Source organism: Gossypium raimondii, chromosome 3, assembly GCF_025698545.1.
Source record: "Gossypium raimondii isolate GPD5lz chromosome 3, ASM2569854v1, whole genome shotgun sequence".
NCBI lineage: Eukaryota > Viridiplantae > Streptophyta > Magnoliopsida > Malvales > Malvaceae > Gossypium > Gossypium raimondii.
The window spans coordinates 38,236,297-38,248,698 of NC_068567.1; the positions used below are offsets into that span (position 1 = coordinate 38,236,297).

Consider the following 12,402-nt stretch of genomic DNA (forward strand, 5'->3'; position numbering starts at 1 on the left):
TCGGCGTCGTTTGGTCCTTCAAGTTGATATGAAATCACATTAGTACTTATGTTAAACCAATAAGAAAATAACTTGATTATATTATCACCCTATACCATTCGGCCAAACCATTGTATTTCTAAAATGAAGAGTTTTATGAATCAAACAACCTTACTTACACTTGATTTAATATGAAATGATCAAAGGATCGAGAATGGAATGAGATCGATGTTTGAGTGATCTAAAAATAAATAATCGAATAAGTGAAAGAAAAATATGATTTTTAGTCACTAAGGATCAGCAAAATAAAGAGGAAGCAAAAAGGAAAATTTTGGTCACTGACGGTGGCTCGGCAATAGTCCAACTATAAAGGAGCAGCGATTTGACGGTGGTGAGAAAATAGTAAAAGGAAGAGGTTTCGGTCACTATAATTGGAAGAAAGGAGAAAAGAGAAAAAGAAGAGAAAATAAGTAGAGGAGGAAAAGACCTGTAGTAGTTTGCGACGGTGGTCATGGCGGCTCATGGCGATGGAAGGGAAGAGGAGCGAAAACAGGTGGCGTCTATGGTGGTTAGGAGGTCTTTAATAGTTGTGGAATGCTCGATTGTGGTGGTTCTAGTTTTATTTGAGAGAAAAAGAAGATGAAGAAAAAAGAAAAAAACAATGGAGATTAGGGTGCAAATGAGGGTGGTGGATGGCATAAGGGATGTGTGTAGCTTGGTCAACCATGACCAGGTTCATTGTATCACAATCTTATGGCAAGAGAGGTGGTTTTGGCAAGGGAGTGAAACAAGGAGTGAAAAGGGGGATGTGTCTTACAACATAAGGCAAGTTTGATTGGCTTTAGGAGGAAAGGAATCCTCCACATAAGGGAACAAGGGGGTGGACGGTTGGCATCTATTGTGCACGTGTGAATTGTGCCAAAAATAGAAAAATAAAACAAGGGTGCAAGGGGATTCAAGCTAGGGACCTCTAGGATAGTTAACGAGCTTCCTACCACTAAGCCACAACACTTCCTTATTTTCGAACTTGCGCAAATAAAGAAATAAAAATATGGGATGAATTTGCTAAGGGTTTGAAAAAATTTTGCACCAATTAGAAATTAATTAGAGCGAAGGGATTCGAACTCAAATCATCAAGGATAGCTCCACCACTACTCAATCTCTATAACTGGTATTTATTTATTATCAAATAAGTAAAAGATTATCTAAATAAAAAATTTGATCGTGACCACTCTCGGTTCATTAACACAATTTTCATTAACCCAATTTTTGGGATGTGACACAATCATTAGAGCCTAATTATATATGTCCAATTGGTCCCTCCACTAGCTCAACAAAAGCTTGATCGAATTGCATTTGGATCAGAAGAAACTTCTATGAATTTGGAAATAATTTAATTGAATCGATTTATTTATGTGGAATTAAATTAGCGGGTCGTAAAAATTGTTCAACTAGAGAATTTGATTAAAGAATTTTCTTGAACAATTAATTTGAAAAATCTAATCAGTTTTTGGAAAATTAATTTTGATTAAGTAAAATTAAATTAATTAAATTAATTAAAATTAATATGATATTTTTGGAAGTTAATTTTCAAGTTAGACAATTGGTCCAATGGGCCCGAGATCGTAAATTGGGCCCGAGAGTCCAAAACCGAGACCAAGATCCAAAAATTAGTCGAATCGGGCTCGGTATGTAAAACCAGGCTACTGGTCCAACCGGTGGTTTGCCCAGACTGGTCGAGTCGTCATTAACCCGGACTGAATCGGTAGCAGCTGAATCGGCTCGGGGTTTCGTAAGGGTGTCGCACTTGCATCACTGGACACGACGGTGTCGGTGGCTAGTGGTAGTTGGTCGTTCTGTGGTTGAGTAGTCGAAGAGTTACATTCCTACTGGAATTCCATCAGAGAATTTGGTTTCAGATTAATTATTCAAAAAATAATATTATTTTGATGGTTTAATATTAAATTTAATTTAATACATATATTAATAGTATTTTATTAATTTAATATTAAAGTGATTATCTTAATATTAAATTTAATTTAATGTTTATCTTGCAGATAAACATTCTATTATTTTAATAAGATTAAATATTAAATTTAATCTAATATTTATCTTGATAAATATTATATCAATTTAATATTAAAGTGATTAAGTTTAATAATAGTTGAACTCTTTAAGCTCTCCCTATATAAAGAGAGCCTTAGGTCATTATTTACATATACTTGAATTTAAGAGAAAGTTGTAGAGAGAAAATTCTCTAAAGAGATTATTTCAGAAAATTTCTAGAGATATTTTTTGGATTTACAGCTTGGCCTAAAAGTTTAGAGAAATTATGAAACTACACCACTGGTAATTTTTGTGAAAATTTTTCTGATTCGAAGCGAGCCCACACTTGGTAGACGTGAGCTTGAGGATAGCGAGGAAGACTACTCGATCGAAGCGCTCATCTTAGACGAATCGAAAATGTACAATTTTGATTAAGTGTTTATTACTTTAGGTACCACAATCAAGATCTTGTTTTGGACAAAAAAAATTAAAACTCTGGTTTTCCCCTAAATTTATTTTTCGCTGCGTTGTCCAAACCCTTTTTTCCAACATATATAACATCCAACGAAAATCCTGAACTCAAGTGTTGGTGAATGGTTCTTTTTTGTCTTGAACAAGCAATTTATTACAGTCATTTGTTGATAGTGATCATATTAATCATTAAGAAGACACAATGGTGACAATAAGATAAAATATGATTGTATTGAGTGAACTGATTTAACTCAAAGGAATCAAGGATATTATATGAGGGTAACACACATGATGATGTCATTGGACAAAGCAGTTGGATGAATTGCTTTCGTAAATGGTATCCAATAAGAAGTTTTCATTCATGATACTTCTTATGGACTTACTTCATGATTAAGTAAATTGTAAATTATTGGAATGATGCTTTTAGACATAATTTCAATTACTTGAGCCTAATTGTATATGTTCAATTAGTCCCTCTGCTAGCTTAACAAAAGATCGATCAGACTATATTTGAATCAGAAGAAAATTTTACAACTATGAAAATAATTTAATTGAGTCGATTTATTCAATGTGGAATTAAATTAGGAAACCTTGAGAATTGTTCAAATAGAAATTTTGATTAAAGAATTTTTTTTTAAAAAATTAATATGGAAATTCTTAGTGATTTTTTGGAAAATTAATTTTGATAAAGTAAAATTAAATTAATTGAATTAATTAAAATAAATATGATATTTTTAAAAATTCATTTTCAAGTTAGACAATTAGCCTAATGGGTAATTGAACTTGAAGATTAGACCTGAGATTGAAATTCGGGCCCGAGAACCCAAAATCGAGACTAAGACCCGAAAATTGGTCAAACTGGGCCTGTATGTGAAATCGAGCCGACAGTCTAACCAGTGGCTAGACCGAACCGGTCGAGCCGTCACTAGGCTCGGATCGAACCGACTCAGGGTGTCGTACATTCGATGGCACTACCAGACACGACGATGCCAATGACAACAACGGTGGCATTCTAATGGTTGGCAGGTGCTCCTTCGACAATTGAACAATGGAGGAATCACACTTCTACTGAGACTCTACTGGATAATTTGATTTTAAATTAACTATTCCAAAAATAATATTATTTTAATTGATTTAATATGAAATTTAGTTTAATACTTATTATAGAATTTTATTAATTTAATTTAATACTTATCATGATAGTATTTTATTAATTTAATATTAAAGTTATTATCTTAATATTAAATTTAATTTAATATTTATCTTATAGGTAAATATTTTATTAATTTAATAGATTTAATATTAAATTTAATCTAATCGTTATCAAGATATGTATTATTTTAATTTAATATTAAAGTGATTAAGTTTAATCATAATTCAACTCTCTAAACTCTCCTATATAAAAGAGACATGGGTTATTATTTTTCACAAACTTGAATTTAAGAGAAAGTTGTAGAGAAAAAATTCTCTAAAGAAATTATTTCAAAAGATTTCTAGAAATATTTTTTATTTACAATTTGACCCAAAAGTTTAAAAATTTTCTAATTCGAAGTGAGCTCTCACTCGACAGACGTGAACGTGAGGATAGCGGAGAAGACTATTCAATGAAGCATTCATCCTAGACGAATTGAAAAGGTACAATTTTTATTAAGTGTTTATTATTTTAGATATCACAACCAAATTCTTGTTTTAAAATATTTTTTAAAACTTTGGTTTTTCCCTCAAACTTATTTTCCGATGTTTTTTTCCAAACCCATTTTTCCAAAAGAAAGGCATACGTATAAAAGAGAATGTACTGTATAGGCAAGTGAAAGTTGTCTTATGTTGGTCCTCCGAGTCTAAAGCTATCTGGTTGTATCCCAAGTACCCATCTAGAAAGCAATAATACCCCCTACTCGCGAGTAAGTCCAATATCTAGTTCATGAATGGTAGCGAAAAATGGTTCTTCTGAGCTGCCTTATTCAACTTTCTATAATCTGTACAGATTCTCAAACCCATGTCTGTCCTTGTAAGAATTAGCTCATTATTCTCATTTTCCAACACCGTGGTTCCGCCTTTCTTTGGTACCCACTAGACTAGACTCACCCATGAACTATTCATGATGGGGTAAATAATTCCCGCATCTAACCACTTCATTATTTCCTTTTGGACTACCTCTTTCATGATCGGGTTAAGCCTCCTCTACCCATCAATTATGGCTTTCTCACCCTACTCTAATAGAATCTTATGCATGTAAAAGGAGGGACTTATTCTTCAAATGTCATCTATAGTCCAACCGATAGTCTTTCTAGTTCAACATTTAAATCAACTCTCTCTCTTGGCTTTCAGTTAACCCTGCTAAAATAATCATAGGCAAAGTAGAGGAGTTATCTAGATAAACATATTTTAAATGGGAAGGTAGCACCTTTAGTTCCAATTTGAGCGGTTCCTCGTTTGATGCCTTAGGTTGTATGTATTCTCGAGACTCTAGATCCAATGATTCAAATCGGGCTTGTGACACACAACCCTTCGAATTGGTTCTGAACAAAGCCAAATGTTCCTTACCTTTTTCATAATCTGATGGGTCAGACATTGAAACATGCTCTAACGGGTCATCTACAGAATTAAGCTTCCATTCTATAAAGACTAAAGACTCTAACTCTGACATTGCAGAACACTTTTCAATCAGATCAATGAATTTCATAGCTTTGAAAACATTAAATGTGACCTAATCATCCTAAAATCGCATCGTTAGTTCACCTTTTTTGCACATCAATTAATGTTTTACTGGTCGCCAGGAAAGGTCTCCCCAAGATAATTGACACGTCCTTATCTATTTCAAAATCTAAGATAATAAAGTTAGTAGGAAATATGAACTTATCTACACATACCAAAACATCCTCAATCTTTACTTTTAGGTGTGCTAAAGATCGAACCACTAGTTGAGGTGTTACAGTTGTTGGTCTCACTTTGCCTATACCTAACTTCCTAAAGACAAACATGGGAGTCAACTTGATGCTCGCTCCTAGATCACATGGGGCTTTACCACAATAAGATTCTCTGAAATTGTAGGGTCTGGTAAAGCACCCTAGATCTTTCATCTTTGGAGGTAGCTTGTTCTGTAGGAATGCACTTCTCTCCTTTGCCAATGCTATAGTCTCAAATTCTCCAAGTCTCCTCTTCTAAGATAGAATGTCCTTCATGAACTTGATGTAATTCAACATTTTTTCTAAAGATCCTACCAATGGAATACTGATATGAAGCTGCTTGAGAACATCCAAAACCTTGTTGAATTGCACCTCCTACTTTTGTTGCTTAAGCCTTTGTGGATAAGGAGGTGGTGGAACTTTGGCTTGGATTGGATAGCTCTTCCGATGTGATGTTTCTACATCTAACGCAGGTGTTAGATTATCAGAATTGACTTGTTTAGGGTTTACCTCGTTAGAGTTTTCAAAATTTGCCTTCTGAGGAGAGGAAGTTTCAACTCTCGGTTGAACTTCCTCCTTGCGTTAAGCATTAGTAGATGCATCTTAGATCTCAACCACCTCAGGCTTCAATGTCTTCCAACTTCTTAAAGTAACCACTTTGTAATGTTTTTTGCCAAAAACTCTTGGATTTTTGGTATCGCTAGACAATGCTCATTGGGGTCTATTTTGAAGTTCAGTGGCTAGTTGACCTACTTAATTCTCCAAATTTCTCAAAGTGGTGTCATTATTTGCCATATACGCCTTTAACAAGTTCTCCAAACTATTAGAAGGTTCATCTTGTGGTGGTTTTTGAACTTGTTGCAGGAGCCTTGGCAGTTGATTTGATCTGGGTTGCATGTAAATGTTATTGGGTCTAGCTCCTTGGTTACTCCATGAAAATTTTGGATGGTTCCGCCATAAAGGGTTATAAAAGTTGGATTGTGGCCCTTGCCCACCTCTATTCTAATTCTGGCTTCCCATGTAATAAATGGACTTTGGGTTTGATGGGTAATTTTCAAACAAGTGCCCATCCCCACAGTATACACAGGATATGTTTTCAAATTGACTTGGTGGTTGGGCTGCAACATTATTATGACCGTTAGCAGTAAAATCCTTAAGCATTGAGGATATATAAGATACTTGAGCTGTAAGTGAAGTGAGGGCATCCACTTCATGTACTCCTGCTATTCGTCTTCCCGAAGTTGCTCGGTTGGTTGGCCACTAGTAGTTGTTACTGGCAATTCTCTCTATAACTTTATAAGCCTCATTATAAGACTTAAAAAGGAGAGCACCATTTGCAGAAGTGTCTACAACCATCCTCATGTGTGCGTTGAGACCATTATAGAATGTCTCGAGCTAGATGCAATGCAGAATCCCGTGGTGAGGGAATTTTTGTAATAACTCTTTAAATCTCTCCTACGCCTCATACAAAGATTCATCATCCATCTACTGAAAATTAGTGATCTCATTGCGCAATTTAACATTCTTTTTAGGGGGAAAGTATTTCATCAAGAAGCATTCTGCTAGCTCTTGTTGTGTAAAATTTAAACCGGGTGGAAACAAATTTAACCATGCTCTCACTCTATCCCTAAGTGAGTATGGGAACAACTTTAGCCTTAACACATCCTCGGTTACTCTGATCAGCTAGAAGGAGTCACTCACCTCCATGAACAATCAAAGGTGGAGGTATTGATCTTCAGTAGGCATTCCACTAAACTGACCCACTATCTTAAGCATTTGGAACATAACGGGCTTTAACTCAAACTATGATGCATCGATCTCGAGTCTTCTAATACCTGGATTAAGCTTATTAAAAAGTGGCACAGCATACTGCCTTATGGCTTGGTCCTTGTCATTAGCAACAATGATTGGATTTCGAGCATAAGCGACCCCATTTCCTTGATCTTGATTTTGATTTTCAAGATTCATTTCTTCATTTTGTCTTTGGGCTTGTTTTTCAAGATTCATTTCAAGGTCTACTGGGAGTAAGTCAATAATTCGATCAATGCTCATAAATACAGAAAAGAAGATCACAATAATTAAATAAGTTAAAAATAATAGAAAATAAAACAAATTGCAAAATAATTTCACAAATAATGATTAAAAACGCAGTCTCCGAAAACGGTGCCAAAAACTTGTCTCGATATTATTTGATTTATGTGCTAGTATGCACAATCGTTGACAAGTAATAAAGTAGTGAGTAAGAGTTATCTTCTCCATAGGGATTGTTTATGCAAATCAAGTATTGCAAAATTAATACTTAGCAAATTGATCGATGATGAAAATAAATTAAAGGGTGATAGATTTCTAATTATATTAACTTAAGTATGCTTAAAATTAAATTAAACAAAAAAAGAATTTAAATCATTCTAACACTAACAAATGAAGCAACCATTATTATATTAAAAGCATAAAACTCAATTACAATCATGTTTCTTGAATTGAACAAAAATAAAATATTGAAAGGTAAAGAATGCAAAGCCGTTTTCGATGATTCTCCGAGGCACAAATCACTTTGCTCCTCTTTTGTTCTTCGCCTCTTGCCATGACTACCAAGCTTGAATGCTCCTAATATGACTGAACAGGGTTGCTCTCAAAGCTTGGCAAAACTCTTTGAAGAATGGAAAAATATGAAGAGTGAAAGAAGAGAAGAGATGGTGAATGAGGGATGAATGAAATAGGTGGAATGGCAAAGGGTATCTATACTTGTGAGGCGCCCTTGATTTTGATAAAAATAGCATGTCAATTCCTCTTTTTCTCTTATGCATGGTTGGCCCTATTGAGTGGAGGGAGGAAGGTGGATGACTTTGCTAAAAAATAGTTAGTCCAAGCTTGATTTATGGGAAGGAGTTGAACAGTCACATGAAGGATTTGTTGGGGCTGATTTATGCTTTTTTTTAACAAGTCTTGGGTGTCTAATGTAATTATTTTATGGATGGTTGGGCTTCCCATAGCTAAATTTGGGCTCTTTCCTCCTTAATGGATGATTTGACTTCAATTTAAGCAGCAAGCTTGTCCACTTTAGTGATCCAATTATGAGCTGGGTCAAATTGAATTTTGGAAGTCTAATCAATAATTTTGGGACTCCTATACTGATCAACCATCAATACATTTTTTGCATGGCCTTTGCTGCAAGAAATGCTACAGTATCGAACATCGAACATGTGAGTTTTAAGACCAACTTTTCTCCTTTTGCACCAATCTACATCAATTTAGAAAAAAAATATGTAAAATTAGCATGTAAATAAGTAAGATTACAAATTTACCTTTAATTTTTTCCTACTTATCAAATTTGTAATAAAACTACAAATTTTGTTGCTAAAATACTCGAAATTTGTATGAATTATTAGTTAGAAAGTGCTATAAAAGTTTATATAATTTAGAGTTATCAATCCTTAATATCTTTTGGTCAAATTTGTTCACCAAATATAATCCTATTTTATCTCATAGTAACCATTACATCTTCCTTAATGAAAAATTATTAAGAAATAATAATTAAATAATTTTTCCTAGATAAATGACACGTGGACACGTTACCTTTCCATCTATCATGTAATGTGTATAAGAGAAAATCGTTCACCCTTTATTGGGCTATGAGTTCCACTATTGCAAGTGAAACTATGTCATGCAAAATTTTTATACCCAACGTACTAGCTTTCAGCTCTATTACCAATTGAATTCAGGCTTTTAATACATTAAAATATACAAGTCACACTCACATAGTCTGTCACTTACTCAGGATTGAGGTAAGCCATACTATGAACATCACAAGTGAATAAATCCATAAATGAATCTAGGATTTATTCTACTTGGATCTTATTTGATGTATTGTCATTCCAAACAATCACATCTATGTTTCTATCTTATAAGAATCGTCCATTCTAATACCTAAGACAAGGTATCTCCCTAATTGGACTTGATAGATAACATAGTAGCCTTTCAATAAACTTGCTCAATTACAATTAGACATCGAACCATTTAGATTATGTACTAATATGAGTTGTATTCTCGCATTATGATCCAACCACATAATGCAACTTAATATTAGTTAAACATTAAATAATCAGGGAGTTAATATTTTCTTAAATTTTGCTTTGTGTACAAAATCGTTGAGGACATTATACAAAACATATTAGTAAGGATGGTGGAAATTTATTAAACCAATATATTTGAAAAATTACAAGTACATTTGATGGCAGCACTAAATTAAAGGTAGTAGATCCCGACATATCCACCATAGCGCGTCTGACAAGAAACTGAAACCCACAAGGTTGTGGACCACATTCACCGCATTAGTGTCACTTATACACTTTTTTTATTAAATGTATAAAACCTTTTGTAAATTATAACATTTTTATGTGATATGACTTTTTTTATTTGTATTTGCAATTACATATTGAGTTTAGAAATTATTGAGTTCAATTTTTTCATGTAACAATATGGAGGCTATCAAGTTTGTAAAGTAAATGAAGACATTAGATTGTAAGGTTTTCGAAACTAGTATATATAACAACATAAAGGTTAAAATACAAAAATATAATAAAATTATTAATTTGTATTTTAAATTTAACAGCAACATCACATATGTATAAGGATAAAATATAATAATTACAAGTATTTTTGTAATGCCCTCAACTCGACTCGATCTATCGGATTCGAATCTTGAGTGTTACGCCCTTCTTACATATGTAACTTGAAAATTTCTTTCTTTCTTTTATTCATCTACATAAATGTCTATCATATGGGTGAAATAGAATCTCTTATTGGCGTACATTACATGGTTACATTTACATTTCGCCTAGGTACAAACTACTATCTATGGCTACTACAAAGTTCCTTGTAAAAATACAATGTATGGTTATTTTTTTGACTCAATAGAAATTTCAGACTTTCCTAATTTAATTCTTAGTCTACTAGATATACTTTGGGATACTACCTAATGAACTTATGCGTAGACTTTAGCTATAAACATATTAAGTTCCTTTTTGAATGAATTATGCACAGACTTGTACACGCCATTTGACTTCCTCTGTATGCATAACAGCCCAGTGTGTTGTTTCCTTGGTGTAGCCCTGGCATCATCCCTCAGCACGAAATCCATTATAACCTAAAACAAAAATTAATGTTTGTAAATTCATAAGAACTTAGTGAGCTAAACCTTAGTATACTTTTTTCATTTATTTATTCTACGTCGCATATGTTATTTTGCACATCCTTGGGTATTTCTTGACCTTTTCTTCTTTTTTGGCGGGTACCTTATTGAGGCGACCATCTTTCTTTCTTCAGAGTCATTTTTCCCTCTCTTGAGTGTACTATACTTAACATCTCTTTAATTTCTAATTCCTTTCTTAAATCTTATCTTTACGTAATCCTTAACCTCTTCATTTACCTTATTATCAAACTTAATATCTTATTACATACTTACTAGTCTTATCATTTCCTTTAGGCAGGGTAAACTACACTTAATACTAAACTCGAAATTTGCCCAGATCTTCCTTACTTCAATACAATCTCTATACATACTTTTAACTCATATATTTATCTTGCCGCATACTTTATCGTACACTAGCCTTTCTGTTCATCCCTTGTAACTATACGGGGTTCGTCATTCATTCGGTGTCTGCCAAAAGGCGTTGTCTTCAAATGGTCATCACAATACCCGTTTTTTAGATTTCGCCACGAAGGCTTTCCTTTTCAAAGATAGCCATAGGGATTTTCCTTTCAGAGTCTCTCCACAAAAGCGTCCTTTTAAAAAAGATAGCCACAAAGGCATCCTTTTAACGTTCAGTACTCGCCACAAAGGCTTTCCCTTTAGACTATTGTAAACTGAAAAATACATAGGACTTTTCCTATATAATTCGTCATCTTTTTACTTAAATTTGTTTTTAAAACCAAGTAATTGTTTAATAAATTAATGAAATATGCGAAAATATGAAATTAGGACATGAAAATTATTAAAATGTGATTTTATGCTTTATTATATAGTTTTCATGCATAAAATGGCTTATTTTATATTAGTTTAAGCATATTATATTTTTAAGCTATAAAGTAGGCCATGCATGATTAAATTAAATAATAAAATATAAAGTTATATTTAATAATTCATTTTAAATACTTCATTAAAAAATTGGGTTTTAATTAATTAAGAAAATTAATTAATTAAAGTCGTTAAAATTATATTATTTGGTCCTCTAAACTATCTACTATTTTTGGACAAGTCTAAGAGTTTTCTTTTAATTGCAAAACTGTCCAAATTGGGGACCAAGTCAACCCAATTTTTAACTGCACATGGCTGATCAAAAATCAATTTTTCATTTAATTACACAAGATCCTTGAAAAGTTAAAGAAATCGGAGACTTTCCCGAAGATTTGCTGGTGACCGAGTCTTAGTCCTAAGTTGTGGTGGCACTCAAATTGACCAAGAATCAAGCAGAATCAGCCACATTTCCTCAATTCATGGCCGGCCATCCTTGGAAGAAGTTTCAAAAGATGGACACTCCTTTTTTTAGCAAACTAGCTCCCTTGCTCACCTATAAATAAGAGCTCATTTCTCACTTTTTCAATCATCCCTCACTCATTCATCATTCTCTCCTCTCTCACCTCTCTTAGATATCTTTCCGCCTCATGCCTATCATCATCCTTGCATAAGGATTTTTAGAAAAATTAGTCTCTTAAAGAACCCTTGGTTGGCCACCTTGGAGAACCATCAGTCAAGGAGCAAAGCAAAGAAGGGAAGGAGCCTCATCAGTCAGAGTCTTGGGCGACAGCCACTTTGAATTGGGTTTAATCTTTTTTTTCTTTAATATAATCTAAATATGTTTGCTATGTGTTCTTTGTTCTTGTTTACAACAATGTTAGCTTAATTTTATTTAAGCTAGGATGATTGCTTTGATTAAATAATATTTATTTGATTCATGCTTATAATGTTTGTGCCTCAGTCGATCATGTTTTCAATTAAAAT

The 12,402-nt window shown here is 33.4% G+C and overlaps 1 non-coding gene across 1 annotated transcript; it reads left to right on the forward strand.

The window, feature by feature from the left end:
- Positions 1–6,813: 6,813 nt before the first annotated feature.
- Positions 6,814–6,919, forward strand: LOC128040098 (small nucleolar RNA R71). Its single transcript, XR_008194758.1, has one exon. It is a non-coding gene; the product is annotated as a small nucleolar RNA R71 (small nucleolar RNA).
- Positions 6,920–12,402: the final 5,483 nt, after the last annotated feature.